Here is a 21,909-nt window from a genome sequence, read left to right as displayed (position 1 = left end):
GTGCACCTCTGAGGCATGGGAGAAGAAGGAAGTGAAGCAGCCAGCCCAGCTGGGACTAGCTCAGAACCAGGAGGAACTTCCCATTCCAGGGAAAGGATAACTGAGAGATCTTCAGAGGTCCACATTTCCACTATGGACTCCTGTAATCCTAGCCATGAGCTAGCTCCTTGGCCCTCACATGCCCTGAGGCTCTCTGGAACCTATGCAGTGGCATTGTTCCACAATGGGACTTCACATTGGGTCCCACATACCCCATACCCTAAGACCCAAACAGCTTCAGCGTAAGGCTCTTTTAAGAGCCCAACCCTCACCATACACATCCTGTTCTGGGGCCCAACAACCCTGAATCTCCATACCCCTGAAGTCCCACTGATATTCTCCTACATCCACCTAGAGGGCTACAGCATTGATGCCAGCTAAGATCACCAGTGCAGCTAAGTCCTCAGCACTCTAGCCCATGCAGTGCCCTACATCCCAGGAAACAAGAAGCACAGTGCACCTAGTGGCTCTCCCTGGGACAAAGGGAGTCAACATGTGCATTCCCCAGAGCCTAAGAGCTACCTGCCCAGGGCCACCACCACTTACAGCAACCCCACCTTCTCTAGCAGCAGGACTACCACACATCTACACATGCCTCCAAGCGGCCTGAGGACAGGTCCAACATGCCCTCTGCTACTAGTGCCTGCCTGCCACTGCCATGGCCAACATTCATCCACGCATGCCACATGGGGTCCTGGGGACTGGCTTGCCCAGCTTGCTGCTGCCACTGCTGCTGCCTGTGCATACCACTTGGGGGCCAGAGGGTTGGCCCACTTTTGCTACTGCCATAGTTGATGCTATGCAAATTGTACAGGGGCCCAAGAACCTGCCCTCCCACTTGGTCCATTACTGCCACTGCACGCATCCAACTAAATCTCCTGTAGGCTCAAGGACCCATCACCACCAGTGCCCACATACATCACATGGGGGCCTGAGAACCGGCAAACCTAGGCGACTGCTGCCACCACTGGTGCCTGAGAACAGGCCTGCCTGGTTTCCCCATTCCCAGCAAAGCTTTGCCATTAGCATCTGCTAACAACTGCAATCTAAGCCACTGAGGAACCCAAATGTCAGCAATACTGATGACAGCTGAAGAAATCATACAGAAACTACACTGCTGTGCCCACTCAGAATCAAAGCCAAAGCACCCTATACTCAACTAACACTATAAAAACACCTAGAGGCAAAAGTCTTTCCCTGTGAAAGTCAATCCATAAAATTGGAAGCAGCAGCTATTACATCAGATGCATAGATATCAACATAAGGACACAAGAGACACAAAAGTGCAAGGAAACATGAAACCTCCAAAGGACACAATAATTGTCTAATAACAGATCCCAACAAAAAGAAAATCTATAAAATGCCTGAAAAATAATTCAAAATAATGATATTAAAGAAACTCAGTGAGTTACAAGAGAGCATAGATAAATAATACAAAGAAATCAGAAAAACAATTTATGATCTGAGTCAGAAATTCAACAAAGAAATATATATTAAAAGTAGAACCAAATAGAAATTTTGGAACTACAGAAGTCAATAAATGAAATTAAAAAATATAATCAAGAGCTTGTATAAACAATAGACTAGGCCAGGTGCAGTGGCTCACCTCTGTAACCCCAGCACTTTGGGAGGTCGAGGTGGGTGGATCACCTGAGTTCAGGAGTTCAAGACGAGCCTGGCCAAAATGGTGAAACCCTATCTCTACTAAAAAAAAAAAAAAAATACAAAAATTAGCTGGGCGTGGTGGCGGGCACCTATAATCCCAGCTACTTGTGGGGCTGAGGTACAAGAATCACTTGAACCTGGGAGGCAGAGGTTGCAGTGAGCCGAGATTGTGCCATTATGCTCCAGCCTGCGTGACAAGAGCAAAACTTCATCTCAAAAAAAAAAAATATATATATATATATATTTAAAAATCAAGAAACAATAGACTAGATTGAGCAAAAGAAAGAATTTCTGAACTGAAAGATCTTTTGAAATAACCCAGTGAGGCAAAAAAAAAAAAAAAAAAAAAAGAATAAAAAGGAATAAGGAAAGCCTATGGGACACCATTAAGCAAACAAAATTCACATTTTGGGAGTTCCAGAAGGAGAAGAGATGAGCAAAGGAATAGAAAGCCTAATTAATGAAATAATAGCTAAAAACTTCCCAGGTCTTGCAAGAGGTATAGACATCCAGATACAAGAAGCTCAAAAATTCCCAAATAAATTTAATTCAAAAATGTTCTCTCTGAGGAAGATCACAGTCAAACTCTCAAAAGTTGAAGACAAAAAGAGAATCCTAAAAATAGCAAGGAATAAAAAAGTCAAGTCATATATAAGAGACTCCCCATCAGACTAACAGATTTTTCAGCAGAAACTATAGGCCAGGAGATAATGGGATAATATATTCAAAGTACTGAAAGAAGAAACTGTCAGCCAAGAAGACTATACCCATCAAAGCTATCCTTCCATAATGAAGGAGAAATATTGTTTCCCAGACAAGTGACAACTAAGGGAATTCATCACCACTAGACAAGCCCTACAAGAAAAGCTTAAGAGAGTAGAACATCTGGAAGTGAAAAGATTATATCTACCACTATGAAAACATATGAAAGTATAAAACTCACTAGTAGAGCAAATACATAAATGAAAGAGAGAAAAGAGTTGAAGTTACTACTACAGAAAACCACCAAAGTTCAGTGATAAACAATGAGAGGAAGAAAGGAACAAAAGACATACAAAATAACTGGAAAACAATGAGCCAAATGACAGAAATAAGTCCTTAACTATCAGTGATAACCTTGAATGTAAAAAGATTAACTTCCTCACTTAAAAGATATAAACTAGCTGAATAGATTTTTTTTACTTATCCAGCTATACGCTGCCTACAAGACACTCACTTCACCTTCAAAGACACACATAGACTGAAATTGAAGGAAAGGAAAAAGATATTCCCTGCCAATGGAAACCAAAAGCAAGCAAGAATAGCTATATTTATCAGATAAAACAGACTTTAAGTATAAAACTATTAAAAAAGACCAAAAAAGCCATTATATAATGTTAAAGGGATCAATTCAGCAAAAGGATGTAACAATTCTAAGTATATACGTGTACCACACAGGAACACCCAGATATATAAAGCAAATATTATTAGATCAAGAGAGAGAGATAGACTCCAATACAATAATAGTTGGGAACTTCAACATCCCACTGTCAGCACTGAACACATGATTTAGACAGAATATCAGCAAAGAAACCTTGGATTTAAACTGCACTTTAGACCAAATGGACCTAACTGATATTTACAGAACATTTCATCTGATAGCTGCAGAGTACACATTCTTCTCATCAGTGCATGGAACATTGTCCAGAATAGACCATATCTTAGGACACAAAACAAGTTTCAACAAAGTTTTAAAAATCAAATCATATCAAGTATTTTCTCAGGTCACAATGGAATAAAACTACAAATCAATAACAAGATGAACTTTGGAAACTGTATAAATACATGGAAATTAAGCAACATGCTCCTGAACAACCATTGGGTGAATGAAAAAATTAAATAGGAGGTAAAAAAATTTCTTGAAAAAAATTAAAATGCAAACACAGCACACCAAAGCCTGGGAGATACAGCAAAAACAGTGCTAAGATGGAAATTCATAGCAATAAATGCCTCCATCAAAAAAGGTAGAAGGATTTGAAATAAACAACCTAACAACGAACCTCAAGGAAGCAAGAACAAATAGAAAAGCAAGAACAAACACTTCCTAATATTAGTAGAAGGAAATAAATACTAAAGCTCAGAGAACTAAACAAAAGAGATATTTAAAAATAGAAAAGATCAATAAAACAAAAAAAATTGTTTTTTGTAAAAGATAAACAAAATCGATAAACCTCTGGCTAACCTTAATAAACCAGTGTCCAATAAACCTTAGACTAACCAAGACAAGAAAAGAAAGAAGACCAAAATAAATAAAATCAGAAATGAAAAAGGAGACATTACAACTGATACCACAGAAATACAAAAGATTGTTAGAGACTATTATGAACACCTATATGTTAATGAATTGGAAACCCTACAGGAAATGTGTAAATTTCTGGATACATACAACCTACCAAGTTTGAGCCTGGAAGAAATAGAAAAATATGAACAGACCAATAATAAGTAATAAGTTTGAATCAGTAATAAAACATTTCCCAACAAAGAAAATCTCAGGACTGGATGGCTTTACTGCTGAATTATGCAAAACTTTTAACAAATAATTAATACAAAGTTTTCTCAAACTATTCAAAAAAATTGAAGATGAAAGTATTCCTCCTAACTCATTCCACAAAGCCAGCATTTTCCTGACACCAAAACCAGACAAGGGCTGTGTGTCATAACTCACATCTGTAATCCCAGAACTTTGGGAGGCTGAGGCGGGCAGATCACCTGAGGTCAGGAGTTCAAGACCAGCCTGGCCAACATGGTGAAACTTTATCTCTACTAAAAATACAAAAAATTACCCAGGCATGTTGGCGGACACCTGGAATCCCAGCTACTCAGGAGGCTGAGGCATGAGAATCACTTGAACCTGGGAGGCAGATGTTGCAGTGAGCTGAGATTGTGCCACTGCACTCCACACTGGGTGACAGAGTGAGAACTCAGTCTCAAAAAAAAAAAAGAAAAGAAATCAAGAAAGTAATCCTATTTGCATAGTTACAAGACAATTACAATACCTAGGAATAAACTTAATCAAGAAGGCAAAAGGCCCCTACAAAAAGGCTACAAAATACTGATGACAGAAATTGAGAACACAAAAAATGGAAAGACATCCCATGTTAACGGATTGGAAGAATTAATATTGTTAAAATGACCACACTAGTCAAAGCAATCTACAGATCCAGTGCAATCCCTATCAAAACACCAATGATATTATTTACAGAAATATAAAAAATAATCTCAAAATTCATATGGAACGAGAAAACACCCCAAATAGCCAAATCAATACTGAGGAAAAAGGACAAAACTGAAGGGATCATACTACTTGACTTCAAAAGATACTACAAAGCAAAAGTAGCATGGTATTAGTACAAAAACAGATACATAGACTAACAGAACAGAATATAGAACCCAGAAATTAATCCACATATTTACAGTCAGTCAATTTTCAACAAAAGTGCCAACAACATGCATTGGGGAAAGGCCACTCTTCATATTCAGTCATATGTATAAGAATGAAACTAGACCCCTATCTCTCACCAAAGAATGAAACTAGACCCCTATCTCTCACCAAAGAATGAAACTAGACCCCTGTCTCTCACCATATACAAAAATCAATTCAAAATGGATTAAAGACTTAAATGTAAGACTTGAAAGTATAAAACTACTAAGAGAAAACAGAATAAATGTTTCAGGACATTGGTCTAGGTAAAGATTTTATGGCTAAGATTTCAAAAGTACAGGCAATGAAAACATAAATAGACAAATGGGACTATATTGAACTAAAATCTTCTACACAGCAAAGGAAACAATCAACAGGGTGAAGAGATAACAGGGTTAAATGGGCAAAAATATTTGCAAACTATTCATCCAATAAAGACTAATAACCACAATATACAAAGAATTCAAACAACTCAACAGCAATAATAATAATAATCCTATGAAAAAGAAGGCAAAGGATTTGAAGCGACATTTCTCAAAAGAAGATACACAAATGGCCAAAAGGTATATGAAAAAAAATGCTCACTGTGAATCATCAGGAAAGTGCAAATCAAAACCACAATGAGGTACCATCTCAATCTAGTTTAAATGGCTATCATCAAAAAGATGATAAAATAGCAAATGCTGATGAGAGTGCAGAGAAAAGGGAACTCTTATACAGTGTTGGTGGGAATGTAAATTAGTTCAGCCATTATGGAGAACAGTATGGAGGTGTCTCAAAAACCTAAGAATAGAACTAACATACAATCCAGCAACCCCACTTCTGGATGTTTATCTAAAAGAACAGAAATTAGTGTATCAAAGGGATACCTGCACCTCCATGCTGATTGCAGCACTATCCACAACAGCCAAAATATGGAATCAACCTAAGTGTCCATCAACAGATGAATGGATAAAGAAAATGTGATGTATATACACAATGGAATACCATTCAGTCACTAAAAATAATTAAATCCTGTCATTTGCAGCAATATGGATGGACCTGGAGGTCATTATGTTAGCAAAATAAGCCAGGCACAGAAAGGCAAATATTATGTGTTCTCATTCATCTGTGGGAGCTAAAATATTCATCTCAGCAAGGTAGAGAATAGAACAATAGTTACCAGAGACTAAGAGGTGAGTTGGGGAATGAAGAGTTGGTCAAAGGATAAAAACATACAGTTAGATAAAAAGAACAAGTTCTAGTGTTCAGTAACACAGTAGGGTGACTATAGCTAACAATAATTTATTGTATATTTCAAAACAGCTAGAAGAGAAGATCTGAAATGTTCCCCCACCCACATACAAAATTATAAATGTTTGAGATGGTGAATATCCTAAATACCCTGATTTGACACACTGTATGCATGTGTCAAAATATTATAACTACCCCATAAATATGTATAATTATTTTGTGGGGAAGGAAAGAAGAAAGAAAGAGAAAAAGGAAAGGAAGGAAGGAAGGGAGGGAGGGAGGGAGGGGAGGAAGGAAAGAAGCAAGGAAGGAAGGAGAGGGAAGGAAGAAAGAAAGAGGAGGGAAGGAAGGAAAGAAAGGAGGGAGAGAGGGAGAGAGAGAAAGAAAGTTAAAGAGAGAGAAAGAAAGAAAAAGAAATAGAGAAAGAGGAAGGAAGGAAGGAAGGAAGGAAGGAAGGAAGGAAGGAAGGAAGGAAGGAAGGAAGGAAGGAAGGAAGGAAGGAAGGAAGGAAGGAAAGGAGGGAGAGAGGAAGGGAGAGAGGGAGGGAGGGAGGGAAGGAGGGAGGGAGGGAGGGAGGGAGGATGATCCTTAAATCCATTTTGTTAGGTGAAAGAAGTGGAAGATGGCTTGGGCCCAGGAGGCAGAGGTGGTTGCAGTGAGCAGAGATTAAAAGGAGAAAGTGAGAGAGAGGAAAAAAAAAAAAAAGGAGACTTTTTCAATAAATGAAGAGAAGTCCTTTTTGTCCATCTGCATTCTTGAAAGATAAAATTTCTCAAGCTCTCAGCTCTCTGGGCAACTATACATGTGGTGGTGACCCTTCACAGTTTTTGATCAATCACATCAAAGGACTTAGGTTGCCCATCATGGTTTGACAGTGTGGATGGCAGCAGCAGTTATATAAGCCATTTATTTGTGAGCACAGTTCATCTGTTCATGAGTGTTTATGCATGCAATTGCCCTTAGCATATCTGAGCATTCGTGCTTGCAAAAATATGTATGTCACTATTATCTATTTTATTGTGTAAAGTGACTTATAAAATATTGTAATGTTTTCATATGTTTCTCAAATAAATGTCCTTTCAAAAATGTAAATGAATGTCTTTTAAAGAATGTTTAAAAATTTTTTTCAGAATTATATTTTCAGGATTTTGATATTCCAGGATTTCAACATTCAGGATTATGGCACTTGGGATTGTGTCTTTCAGGATTCTGACCCAAACCCAACTTTCTGATCCCCAACCCAATTTGGCCAAGGTGACATCAAAAGAAAAGAAAGGGGAGGAAGGTGGTTGGCAGGACATTGAGGGCTGGCTAGGAGGTGGATCTGCCTGCAACGTGATGGTCAAAGCCCTGTGGAGGACAAGAGGGATCAATCCTTTTGGGAGGGCAGATGAGGACTGGAATGAGGCTACATTTATATCTTAAGGGGAACTACCTACTTCCTCTACCTTCACGAATTGGACCTGACCAAAACTATTTATAAGTGGCCTGGCAGAAATAATATCACCATTCATGGAGCCAGTGAGAAAATGCAACTAACCCAGGCCAAACTGGGCATTTGTGCCTTGCTGGGGGCTGGTAGCAGGCACACAAGCCCACAGATCCCATGTTTGTGACTAGGAAAAAGGGGTGGGACTAGAATTATTCTAAAGAGAAAGCAAGGAGCCAGTCTCAGAAACTCATATATATGCTTAGGAATCTATTCCCCTTAGGCTCTGATCTGCACAGAAAAGCATCTGTGAGCCCCCGTGGAGGGCAAAAGCCAGCATGCCTCTGTGTGCCAGCACACAAGGCCAGACAAGTCTCCAAGGCCACCCAGCTCCCACAGGGGCATCCTGGCCGCCTGTCCTCATGAACTAATCGCCTTCCAGAGGCCCACACACCTAATACCACCACGCTGGTAATTAGGCTTCAGCATATGAATTTCGGAGAGATACAAACATTTAGGCCATAGCAATGGCACATATACTGTGCTCTTTTTAATCCCGGGAGTGTTTTAGTTATAGAATCTCATTGTTGACACAATTCCCATTACAATGGGTATTTTTCCAACCTAGATTAGACTGCAAGCCACAAATTTAGAGAGACAGGATTCAGCAATGATAATCTGAAAACACCAAGTTCCAACAGCTAACACACTGACAAAATGAAAAAGTTTGTCAGGCTAAAGCTGCTATATGGAAGAGATAACTACTTTCTCAGGGCCCGGAAAGCCTCATTGCATTACAACAGATTATAGATGTTGATGTTCATGACAATGATGCTGAGCGAACAAGAAAAGATTACCTGGCTGAGGCATGGAGGCAGGTGCGTGAGCCCACACACCCCATGTTCATGATTGAAACAAAGGATTGGAACTGCCAAACTGGCTCACAACCTTTTCAGGCCCTGATCTACATAGGAAAGTGTCTGTGAGCTTCTAGGGGACAAAAGCAGTCACCAACATTTTTAAAGTAGGGCTCTGTGTTGCAGAAATAATTGAGAGCAGATTACCAAAATGAGCACCGCTCACTGCTCAGTTTTATTTACAAAGGACCCACTTTTCACCATCAGGGGATATACTGGAACTAGTAAAGCACTCAAGAGATGAGTCCTTTATTTACAAAGGATCCACTTTTCACCATCAGGGGATATACTGGAAATAGTAAAACGGGCAAGAGATGAGTCCTTTATTTACAAAGGACCCACTTTTCACCATCAGGGGATATACTGGAACTAGTAAAGCACTCAAGAGATGAGTCCTTTATTTACAAAGGATCCACTTTTCACCATCAGGGGATATACTGGAAATAGTAAAACGGGCAAGAGATGAGTCCTTTATTTACAAAGGATCCACTTTTCACCATCAGGGGATATATTGGAAACAATAAAACAGGCAAGAGATGAGTCCTTTATCTACAAAGGATCCACTTTTCACCATCAGGGGATATATTGGAAATAGTAAAACAGGCAAGAGATGAGTAGAGTTTCAACCAACCATTCTTTGGAAGAGTGAAAACTGAGTTGGGGAACTTTTGTTACAGAATGGCATATGGTTAAAAGTTCTTCACTGATCCATATAATTTCTCCCAACTGCCCATCAGAACACCCACAGAGACACACATACATTTGAAAATCCACTTTGCCACTGAAAACAAGGAAGCACAGAAATGTAATGGCAGGATCCACGAGCATCTTCACTCACAAAAATGTAACTGGAGCTGTGTTAGGGCAAACCTGCCACACTCAAGCTTTGTCTCAGGAAAACAGACTCCCTGAAGAAAGGCAGGAAGAAATTTGTCCTCTCTCTGTCTGATTCAAACACTGAGGATGAATTCCAACTAGTACTTAATGAGTAATTAGGCAGTGTCCCTTTTACCCCAGTGGTACTGATATAAGTGGATCAGCATGCTGAGTTTTCCTTCTATGGACTGCCACACTCCATTCTCTCCAGACTTTACACTTAGTGATGGACACTACCAGGTAAGAGCTGGACATGGGGCAGGGAACCACTTCAGGGAGCACACTGCATTCTGAGATGTGTAACTCAGACAACAATACTTACAGATATGGACGGCAACTGGAATACTGGTAGAGATGTTCATCAGGAATTGCAGTGTGTATACACAATATATACAAAGTATACATTGGTCAAAGTACTAGAGACCTGGGCAATGATAGAAGAAGCTACTACTTTATACTGGTTATATGGTCAAAACAAATAGCTCACAATGAAGATGTAACAGATAAGAACACTTATGCAGCAAGTAATATTGCATCAAAATTTAGAAAGTAAAAAATGTTACAAAACACAAGGAGATATTGTGAGTGAAAGTATTTAGCATATTTCTCTGGGTAACTGTTAGATCAAGTAGCAAAAAATAAACATATATGGAAATTTGAATGAGATAATTAAAAGGATTTAATAGACACATAAATTGTACCCTACAAAAAGAGAACATCGTATGTCTAAGTCTCTAGAGTTCATGGAGCATTTACTAAAATCAATGGTTTTTTAGGTCAAATACATATATCTTAAGTATCCCAAAACATAAATTATAAAAGTCATATTTCTGACTATAAAAGAAACTTTTAAAATCACATTTTTAAATGTTCTAAGAGGCCTGGCGTGGTGGCTCAGACCTGTAATCCCAGCACTTTGGGAGGCTGAGGTGGGTGGATCTCCCGAAGTGAGGAGTTCGAGACCAGCCTTGCCAACAAGGTGAAACCCTGTCTCTACTAAACAAACAAACAAAAAATTAGCCAGGTGCAGTGGTGCACACCTGTAGTCCCAGCTACTTGGGAGGCTGAGACAGGAGAATTGCTTGAACCCGGGAGGTGGAGGTTGCAGTGAACCAAGATTGTGCCACTGCACTCCAGCCTGGGTGACAAAATCACATTTTCAAATACAAACATTACAAATTATGATAGTCAAAACGGTGGTCTGTATATGTTCCAGCTTCCTCTTCTTGCCTTTTAATTCCTGAAATGACCAAATATTTTTTAAAATATTAAGTTATATCTATATCTATCTATTAAAGTTTTATCTATATCAATGGATCAATAGATAGATCCATAACACACTAAAAGGCAAGGGGACCCTTAGGGGACTGAAACCAAGAAGTCTCTGAAATCCGGAAAGGGACTCACCCATGATAGAATACTGGCCTCCCGAAGATGTCTACTTCTAATCCTCAGATTGGTGAATACGGTATGTCACATGGCAAAGGAAAATTAACGTTGCCGATGAAATTATAGTTGCTAATCAGCTGATCTTAAAATAGGAAGATTATTCTGAATTATTTGGGTGGCCCCAGTGTAATCACAAGCATCCTTAAAAGTGGAAGAGGAAGGCAGAGAGGATGCCAGGGTGACGCAATATGAGAAGAACTTGGCCCAACCTTGCTGGCCCTGAAGATAAAGGAAGGGGACCGTGAGTCAAGAAATGTCAGCAGCCTCTAGAAGTTTGAAAAGGCAAGTACCTGGATTCTCTCCTAGAGCCTCCAGAAAGAATGCAGCCTTGCCAGTCCCTCGATTTTAGCCCAAAAAGACCTGTGTCAGACTCCTATCCTACAGAACTGTAAGATAATAAATGTATATTGTTTTAAGCCACAAAGTTTGTGGTAATTTGTTACAGCAACAGTGGAAAATTACTAGAGACGGGGGCCGGGCACGGTGGCTCACCTCTGTAATCCCAGCACTTTGGAAGGCCAAGGTGGATGCATCACCTCAGGTCAGGAGTTCAAGACCAGCCCGGCCAACATGGTGAAACCCTGTCTCCACCAAAAATACAAAAATTAGCCGGGCGTGGTGGTGGATGCCTGTAGTTCCAGCTACTCAGGAGGCTGAGGCAGGAAAATCACTTGAACCCGGGAGGTGGAGGTTGCAGTGAGCTGAGATTGTGCCGCTGTACTCCAGGCTGGGCCACAGAGCGAGACGTCTCAGGAGAGAGAGAGAGAGAGAGAGAGAGAGAGAGAGAGAGAGAGAGAGAGAGAGAGAGAGAGAGAGAAGAAAATTAGTAGAGACTGGTTTGATCCTGCATCCCAACAAGCAGGCTATGAAAATAGATCGACAAGCACTTTCACAAGAAGCCCTAAATACATTTGCACAATCAAGAAGCATGACACTGCAGAAAGCAAACACCATAATAGAAAGGAGCCAAACTCAAGATATGAAAGAAGTTATTATCCAAGAAAACGGAAATAACAGAGCAGAATAGGCATTTATAATAGATATCCTCAGAAAGAGCCAAGATTCTTTTAAAAATAGAGTAAGAATCATGGAAACTAAAGACAATTATTGAAACAAAAAACTCATTGGATGAGTTGAGTTGCAAATAGCACCTCTAATGAGAAAATTAATGATAGAGAAGACCAAGGAGAATTTTCCCAAAACTCAGCACAGGAGGCTAAAGAGATAGAAAACATACAAAAATGCTAAAAGACATGGAAGACAGATCCATATCTGAATTCACAGAGGGTGGAGAGTTTAAAAAGAAATTGACTCCAAAATAATAAAATACAAGAAGGATTATTTAGCAAAGAAAAGTAGTAAAATTCAGTGCTAAGTACCAAAAAGCATTGATGACAAAAATCTTAATAAAAATCTCAAGCTAAAAACTGCCAATGATAAGAAGGGAGTTGGCTGAAGGTGGGGTAGGGAGGGAGAGAGTGCACTAAAACCATGTAAGGTACTTGTCTGATTGAAAGGAAGCTACAGATGCCAATTAACTCCTGATGCTGTTAGAAAAACACTTGTAAGTATATCTATTATAAAATTAAGAGTAATTATGAGAAAATACACATGAAAGGGATAAATTTCAGTCATTTGTGGGGAAGGGATAGAGCTCAGAATGAAGAAACCCCAATCAATCTAGCTGTGTCCTGAAGAAATAACACAATGAATCACTAGGATGTTTCTGGGATTGTAGAAATGGTCTATCATTAACAAGTCTGCAACAATAATTCACATGAGTAGGTCAAACAAGAAAAATAGGTGAGTATCTCTATAAAGGTGAAAAATTCACTTGATAAAATTCAGTTCTCATCTTTGATTAAAAATACAACTTTAGATATTTAAAAGATACTTTGAAAACTTGATAAAGAATACCTCAAAAATACAACTTTAGATATTTAAAAGATACTTTGAAAACTTGATAAAGAATACCTCAAATATCTAACTTTAATCAAAATCCCACCCCGAGGCATTCCTGTTAAAGTCAACATCAAGAGTGCACACATTGTTCTTTCTGGAAGTTTTAGCCACTGTAATAAAGGGAAAAAAATGACAGGAAGAAATACTGAAATTAAGAAAGAAAATCATTATTATTTTTAGATTATAAGACTGTCAATGTGGAAAACCAAAGAGAAGTCATTGAAAAAATGTTAGCACCAATAAAAGAATACAGTGCCCGGCACAAAATAAATTATTATCATTACTATTTTCTTAAATACTTTCTTTTTAAGAGATAAGGTTTTGTTCTGCTGCCCAGGCTGGAGTGCAGTGGCACAATCATAGCTTAAGATCCTGGGCTTATGCCAGCCTCCCACAGAGCTGGAGTTACAGGTACAAGCCACTCCTTCTGGCAAAAATAAATTACATTTTGAAAAAAATCCCTCAATTATCCAAAAATAGCAGGTTGTCAAATAAATTTTAGTATCTCTGTATAATTAAATAGTACTATGTACCCTTTACAAATAATAAAAATCAAATTGCATGAAAATATTTTCACTATATGTGACAAAATGCACTTTATTTAAAAAGTACCAAAGTAAATACGTACCTATGCACGTAGAAAAATTAATAAGATACATATCAAGATATGAACAGTGATTATCCTTGCACAGTAAGATTACAATGGAATTTTATTTTCCTTAGTTTTTATCTATATTTTTCAAACTTTTAACATTCAAAATTAAGTTTACTGTACTATTTACTGAATAATTTGCCAAAAATCAATTGCCAATAATATGAATAACGTCCAATCTCACAAAAAATAAAACTGCATGTTAAATCAAAAAAGCACATAACATCTAGATGAAACTCATGATCTTGAATTAAATCTCAGTTAAGACAGACTTGCTATAAAACATATTCAGTAACAAGAGGAGGGGCAGGTTCTATGATGGACCAGCTATTAGACGCTATAAAGAAATACATTTTAATTTTTTATAATGTTATTTGGCTATTTTAGGAAAATGTAATTTTTTTAGAGATAGACAATAAAGCATTTAGAAATAGGTTACCAGAAGCTTGTTATTTTTACTATAAGATATTTAAGCATAAAAAGATAAAGGGGGTCAAAGGAGGATTCTTGTTTCTTAAAAGATTTTTTAAAAGGCAAGATTTTTTTTTCACCTATCAAATAGGGAAAATTTAAAAATATAATATCTGGGTTGGTAGGTGGGAACTAAAATAAGAACCCTCATTTACCACTTAGGCAGGAATGAAAAGTTAGTACAACCTTTCTAAAGGGCAATTTGGTAATTTATATAAATTTCTTAAAAATATACCTCCCTTTATTTTAGCAATTCCACTACAAGGTATTTTCTAAAGAAATAGTCAAAAATAACACACAAAAGATATGACTATAAGGATACTCATGACATAATGAAATACTGAAAAAATCAAAATGTCTAATGTAGAAAATGGTTAAATCAGTTATATATAATTAAATAATATGCAGCCTCACATACTGTACTTTGAAAAAATGATAATGTTAAATGAATACAGTAATAGAAAATTATGGCCAGGTGTGGTGGCTCACGCTTATAATCCCAGCACTTTGGGAGACTGAGGTGGGTGGATCACAAGGTCAGGAGATCGAGATCATCCTGGCTAACACGGTGAAATCCTGTCTCTACTAAAAAATACAAAAAAAAATTAGCCGGGCGTGGTGGCGGGTGCCTGTAGTCCCAGCTACTTGGGAGGCTGAGGCAGGAGAATGGCATGAACCCGGGAGGCAGAGCTTGCAGTGAGCCGAGATTGTGCCACTGCATTCCAGCCTGGGTGACAGAGCGAGACTCCGTTTCAAAAAAAAAAAAAAAAAATGTGTGTAGTAGGACTCTAATTTTGGAAAATATGATTAAAACCTGACATATACATAAAAGCTAGAGGACAAAAAATGTGATGAAATATACCAAATACTAATAATAATGGTTCTCTGAATCTCTGAATTATAGATGAATTTAATTCTTTCTTATACTTTCAGATATCCCTAAAACGTCTCATTTTGAACACCCTTTATAATCCAAAAAAGTTATCATAAGACAATTTAAGAGTTGTCTTTATAGTTGTGTAAAAATATTTTATATTTAAAGAAATATGCCTGTTTTGTTTGTAATACTAAAATATAGAGATGGAGAACTTTCAGATAATAGTAGATAACTGACATTCATAGATGAGGACCCACCCTAGAGGTCCCTGGCAACCAGACCCATGGTGTCTGGGTTCATAAGACTGAAAATCAGCCACCAGATGGGAAAGATGGTCAGCTGTCCTTATAGTATCCTGCCACAAAAAACGCAATACTCCTCCAGAGGCGTTCATACCCTGAGGCAGTTCCTAGGGTATACACTAAACGAACAAGATAGTAACTTTTATATTTATTGGGAAAAAAGGAGGGAAAAATGGGAAGGTGAGAGTGGAAGATTAGAGAGTTCAGTTTTTTAAAGAAAGTAAAAATAAATAAACAGGTAAAAGCTCTTGATTTTTTAAACGCATCAAATAAGAAGGGTGAGGAAATAGATGAAATAAGCTATATTTCAGGAAAAAAGGGTAGACAAGACCTATGAAAATTAAAACTACAAGGAAGAAGAGACCAGAAAAAAAAAAAAAAAACATTAAGTGAGATAAGTGGAGGAAAGATCACATAATCAACTCAACAAATAGGCAAGAAAAACATTGCTTCATTTGTCAAACTGAAGGTGGAGGGACCTGGAGGAAGGCAATTGCTAGACTGTGCCAGATTCAAGGTTGTGAAGGGCTTGGTCCCGGCCACTTCCTTCATTTAATAAATGTTTATTCAGAGTCTATTTTTCTGCCAGTGCCATGCTATGCACTAGGCACCAGGGATATAAATATGAATCGGACTGACATAATTCCTGCTTTCAAAAAGCTTATGAATCAGGGACAGACACAGACTAGCAAACTTTATAGTACCAAACGACAAGGGAGATCAAACACACGTCTGCTGTAAAAACGTATAATACATAGGTGCCATATCAGTGGTATATATAAATTACTGTTAAATGTTACTGAAAACAGTAAACTAGAGAAAGATGAAAAGAGAAAATTCACTAGGTCAAAGCAGAAGAAATAAATAACATTAGTTTTTTTCCTCATCACCGCAAGTGCTAGTTGTTTTCCATCTTTTCAAGACAGCTATAAAGACACTGCTCTTTATCCTGTTTGTGAAATTCAAAGGACATTTGCAACATTTACAAAAGAAAACACTTCAAATCATTTTGCAAAAATTTTAAGGAAACGACCTATTTCCTGTATAATGAATGATTAGCAAACTTGCTTACTTGAAGCACCTGTGCCATAATGTGAAAAAGTCACAGAAGTCTTTTTACTTACCAGGATCTCTTTTTCAGAAGAAGAGAAAATAACTTGTAAATGAGCGGAAATACAATTGTAAATGCTTGACAAACACAAGTTCTTAGTTTAAAATTGAGTAAAGCGATACCTTAGAAACAGATTGGTGCCATCTGTTGGCGCATACTGGAATTACTCCTACGTATATACTTCCCTTTGAAAGGTCAGGAGGTATGTGAGTTAGCAGGCTTTTCTGGGCTACAGACTAAACCAGTGATCAAATTTTCTAATTCGTGTGAGGAAGCAACTTACAAACATTTCAATGTGAAGAAAAATATTTTTCTAAGGTAATATTTCTCTGTAAGAGTTTGCAGCCCGGATATTACATTTGTCCCCCAAGTGAAGAGTTATTTTAAACAGCCTGTTTTCTATTATCATCATATTTAACATTTCAAGAATAATTGCAATTGCCCTTACCAAGTGATTTTGAGCATTATTTTAGCTGGCTGAGATACTATAAAATAAAATAAGTATAGTTCCACAATTTGGGGTTTTTAAAAATCAACTTCTAAGGAAAGTTTACTGGTTGATACACATTTATGATGACATATTTAGCCATATCTAGGAGGACTCATACCCACATTCTGATCAACATTTAGTGTTATTAAATGGTTTAGATTTTAATTTAGGAATAATAAATAACACTGAAATCCTACAGGACTCATTTAAAAATCAATTTTCTGAAGACCATTTAGAAGAATTTCAGAATGACATCAACAAAGGCTGATTACCAGAAGTCTCTGGTTAAGTAGAGACTTCCGGTGGACTGTAAACCCTTTTCCCCAGACTTCTCACTTCACTGAGTTCTGAAAAGAACAGAAGGCATGAGTAAAACAATCATTCCATAATTTATCTCACTGTCTGGCACGATCTCATCTTTATTTAAAAAAAAAAAAAAGACAACAAGGTAAGACCTTACAATTCGGCTAATGACAAAGTTGGACATCTCAGTAAGAATCACTTCTGCTTTCAGGAGGAAGAGAAAGGCTGACTTCTTACGATTCATCCTTACTCATCAAACATAACAGGAAGTATCTGGGGAGGCTCAGTAAGAAGTGGATGGGTCTCTGCTCCACTGACAAAAGGAGACAGCCAGAAAGCATCAGGTATCTGTGACCCTGGGAAACCAGATTTGTGAAACAAGCCAAGGGAAAGGACTGGCTGTGGCTTTGAGGGAATTTCAAGTAACCGTGGACTAACGTCTTAAGAAAACACACAGCCATCACTGCAGATCTGGGCACACTGACATGTCTCATTAGGAGGTTGCATCACATCACCAATGTTCAGGAACAAGGAGACCATTCTTGTCGAGGCTGTCATAACTCAGAAACGTCTGCAAGGGGATGACAAAAACACAAAAATCAAGTAATAGCGAAGACAGCAATGACAGTTAAGCAAACAAAGAAACAGACAGTACTGGGCCGAACTCCCCACTTGGCCACTTACTGTGAGGCTTGGGACAAGTTCCTCAACCTCCATTTATTCATCCACAAAATGGGAGTACTTTTAGGAAAGATACTGAATTTAAAGTGGCTGGAATAGTGCCTGACATAGAAGAGAAGTCATAATAGTAAGGAGTTTGGTGTAAATCATATGGTTTTTTGTACGCTGAGGGGTAAAGATTTCAGGATATACTATGAAGTGAAGAAAATCAAGGTGCAGGCTGGGCACAGTGGCTCATGCCTGTAATCTCAGCACTTTGGGAGGCTGAGGTGGGTAGACTGCCAGAGGCCAGGAGTTCGAGACTGGCTTGGCCAACATAGCGAAACCCCGTCTCTACTAAAAACACAAAAATTAGGTGGGTGTAGTGGCAGGTACCTGTACTCCCAGCTACTCGGGAAGATAAGGCAGAAGAATCACTGGAACCCGGAAGGCGCAGGTTGCAGTGAGCCGAGATTGTTCCACTGCACTCCAGCCTGGGCAAAAGAGTGAGACTCTGGCTCAAAAGAAAAAAAGAAAGAAAGAAAATCAAGGTGCAGAACCATAAGAAGAGTATGACATCAATTGTATAAAATCTAGCCTATTATACATTTACACAGTTTATCTTCTTGCCAGGCATTGCTGTGACTACTTTCCAAGTATGAACGTATTAAGGTGCTGTGAGATAAGTACTGTTACATCATCTCCACTTAGCACCCGGGCAGGAGCAGCTGAGTAATGGTTTCGGCTTGCACTGCTGGTCAGTGGTGGGACTGGGGTTCGAACCCAAGCAGTTTGGCCCCAGTGGCTATGCACTTCAGCATCACACCATGCACACTGCCTTAAAAGACACCCTGTGTCCTCATAAGACACACAGAGAAGAGAGACACAGAGAAGCGGAGCATTTGCAAACAGAGGCAGAGACTGCAGTATTGCAGTCACAAGGCAAGGGATGCCTGGAGCCACCAGAGGCTGGAGAGAGCATCACCCTATGAACACCTTGATTTTGAACTTCTGGCCTCCAGAACACTGAGAGAATAAATTTTTGTTGTTTTAAGCCACACAGTCTGTGGTGATTTGTCATGGTAGCCACAGGAAACTTAATACAGAGGTCTACATACGTATGTTGATAGAGGCATATGAATCTTTTTTTCTCAAAGGATGCATAAGAAATGTTCACCTTTGAGCAGAAGAACTAAGATAAATAGATTATTGGCCTTTTTTTTTTTTTTTTTTCTGAGACAGGGTTTCGCTCTGTTGCCCAGGGTGGAGTACAGTGGCGTGATCACAGCTCATTGCAGCCTTGACTTTCTCTGCTCAGGTAATCCTCCCACCTCAGTCTCCCAAGGATCTGAGATCAGAGGCATCCACCACCATGCACAGCTAATTTTTATATTTTTTTGCAGAGACAGGGTTTTGCCATGTTGCTGAGGCTGGTCTGGAATTCCTGGGCTCAAACAATCCACCCACCTCAGCCTCCTAAAGTGCTAGAATTACAGGCTTGAGCCACCCCACCTGGCCTCTTCACCATTTTATGCTTTTTGTCCTGTTTGGATTCTTCACTATATATATATATATATATATATATATATATATATATATATATATCTTAATTTTTTAAAAAATAGTGTCACACTGGGATAAGTATTATAATCTAAGGCCACCAAATATACTGTCCCAATACAGACACAGGCAAAACATTGTTTTGATGATTTTTACTTTTTAAAAAATGTTCTTTGCCTTTCTCCAGATAATAAATAAATAAATATTAGTGTCTACTAACAGCTTTAAAGTAAGTTCTGTGACAGTTATCAATATCATAAGATACACATATGACAGAGATAAGATTGATAATTTTCGCTGGGCATAGTGGCCCACACCAGTAATCTCAGCACTTTGGCAGACCGAGGCAGGTAGATCACCTGAGGTCAGGAGTTCAAAACCAGCCTGGCCAACATGGTGAAACCCTGTCTCTACTAAAAATACAAAAATTAGCTGGATGTGGTGGCTGGCGCCTGTAGTTTCAGCTACTCAGGAGCCTGAGGCATGAGAATCACTTGAAGCCAAGAGGGGGAGGTTGCAGTGAGCTGAGATCGCGCCACTGCACTCCAGCCTGGGCAACAGAACGAGACTCCGTCCCCCACCCCACACACAAAATTGATAATTTACATATTAAGTGTTGGTAGTAAACCTAAACTTCTCTGCTGAATTAAAAAAAAAAAAAAAAAAAGACAAGCCACAGTCTGGGAGAAGGTATCTGCAACACGTGTAATCACAAAAGGGTTAATATACAAAATATATAAAGATTTCCTACAAATCAATTTTAAAATGACTAACGACCCCAATGGGGGGAAATGAGCAAAGGATATCAGCAGATGGATAACAGAAAAGGAAACAGAAGTAGCTCAAACACATGGGAAGGTATGCATCCTCATTAGAACATGGGAAAATACAAATTAAGACAACCAGGAGACACTATTGCACACCCCTAAGGTGGACAAAATTTAAAACATCTCGTAATACCAAATGGTGGCCAGAACATGAAGAAACAGGAGCGCACATACATGTCCAGAGATTCTGATGTAAGTGGTCTGGGAGGAGCCGGGCATACGTTTTATTTCGAAAGCTCTTTAGGTGATTTCATTCTAACCCCATGAAGATCAGGGGACTGAGACCTACACGCTGGCCTGAGCACAGCGCCCTCTAGTGGTCTATATTTTCTCGGGCGCACCCTTTACATCCCAGGGCCTGGGAGGTGGTGCAGGCCGTCACTGCTACTTCCAGATCACTTTCCTTCCTCCAAACCCACCCCTTCTCGTTGCAGTCATCTACTGAGCCCCATCGCTTCATCAAGTATTCTAGCACTACTCACTATTTCAGTCCGATACCACCCTTTTCATAATTTTAGTGATTTCCATAGCTACATAGAGATTCTTCCATTCACCTGGCCTCTGAGTTCTTGGAAATTCTCTCTTCTAATAATCTTGTCCTGCACCCTACCTCAGTCATGCATTCCCTTATGATATCCTAGATATCATCATTAGCAGTGGCTGCACCCCCTCCATAATCTCAGCTGCCTGAATCCCCCTTTCCATCTGTCACCTCCAACTCTTCCTCTGATGCCAATGATTCCCCAGCCCCACTGCACTGGATTGAAAGATCATGCTCCATCCTCTTCATTATTCTTCTGTAGCTACCTACTCCTCTTTCCTCAACCCAGTTTAAATCCAACTCTCCACTGGACTACACTGAGCATGAGTGGCTGAATATAGTTGGAGAATATACACATCCATGCTGACTGGCTTACTTGAAATTTATGACTAGGTTCCAGCCTCAAGAGAGAGCAGCAATCCTCCTACCCTCCTTACTACCCTTCCCTAGCCCCTTCACTCTCCTACTCTCCTCTCTCACACCTCCTCTTGTCTCTTACACTTCCAAAATCTCCTTCTTGTGTCTAGGTCCTCTTTATCTCTTTGGTATGGAATACCCAAGGCTCAGTTTTGGACCACTTCTCTTCTAAATCCATGCATTCTCATCCGGGTCCATGGCTTCAAAACCATCTGCTTACTGATGTCTCCTCAATTACCAGCTCCGGCTCAGACTTCCCTGAACTCCAGACACTCACATTCAACAGCCTACTAAATAGTTGCTAAAACATTCTTGTTGAAAACCAACATTCTCATGCAATGATGCTTCATTTTCACAATGAAAATAGATGCTACCAGAGGAGCATTTCCACATCTTCCCCTGAAATTCTACAAGCCTCCCCTGCACGAGTTCTACATGAACTCTCCCTGTCCTTCGGAATGAACTCTGTGCCAAGAGCCATCCCCTTCCCACTGAGCACTGGGTCCCCCTCCTGCTCATCTACTCAAGGAAGTCACTCTTGCAATGATCTTCTCTCTACTGCATCAACATTTTTCTGCTCTGATGTATTATTCCATTCATCTTTTTTTTCTTTTCTTTTAGATAAGGTTTCACTCCCATCACCCAGGCTGGAGGGCAGTGGCATGATC

General features: G+C 39.1%; 1 protein-coding gene across 5 annotated transcripts in view; it reads right to left on the bottom strand.

Annotated features, from left to right (window-relative positions):
- The window catches only part of TLR6 (toll like receptor 6), a 36,294-nt gene that overhangs the window by 5,731 nt on the left and 8,654 nt on the right, over positions 1 to 21,909 (bottom strand). The window contains exons 2-3 of one of the 5 annotated variants that reach the window (XM_073012463.1): positions 18,293 to 18,410; positions 17,394 to 17,807 (exon numbers count right to left, since the gene is read on the bottom strand). The gene's annotated coding sequence lies outside the window, so the exon portion shown is untranslated. The other 4 variants (XM_073012464.1, XM_008017637.3, XM_073012465.1 and 1 more) reach the window with 4 other exon arrangements.

The sequence above is a fragment of the Chlorocebus sabaeus genome, chromosome 27 (genome assembly GCF_047675955.1).
Source record: "Chlorocebus sabaeus isolate Y175 chromosome 27, mChlSab1.0.hap1, whole genome shotgun sequence".
In the NCBI taxonomy this organism is placed as follows: Eukaryota; Metazoa; Chordata; class Mammalia; order Primates; family Cercopithecidae; genus Chlorocebus; species Chlorocebus sabaeus.
Note: the sequence above shows the minus strand (reverse complement) of the source record. Positions and strands in the feature narration are given on the sequence as shown.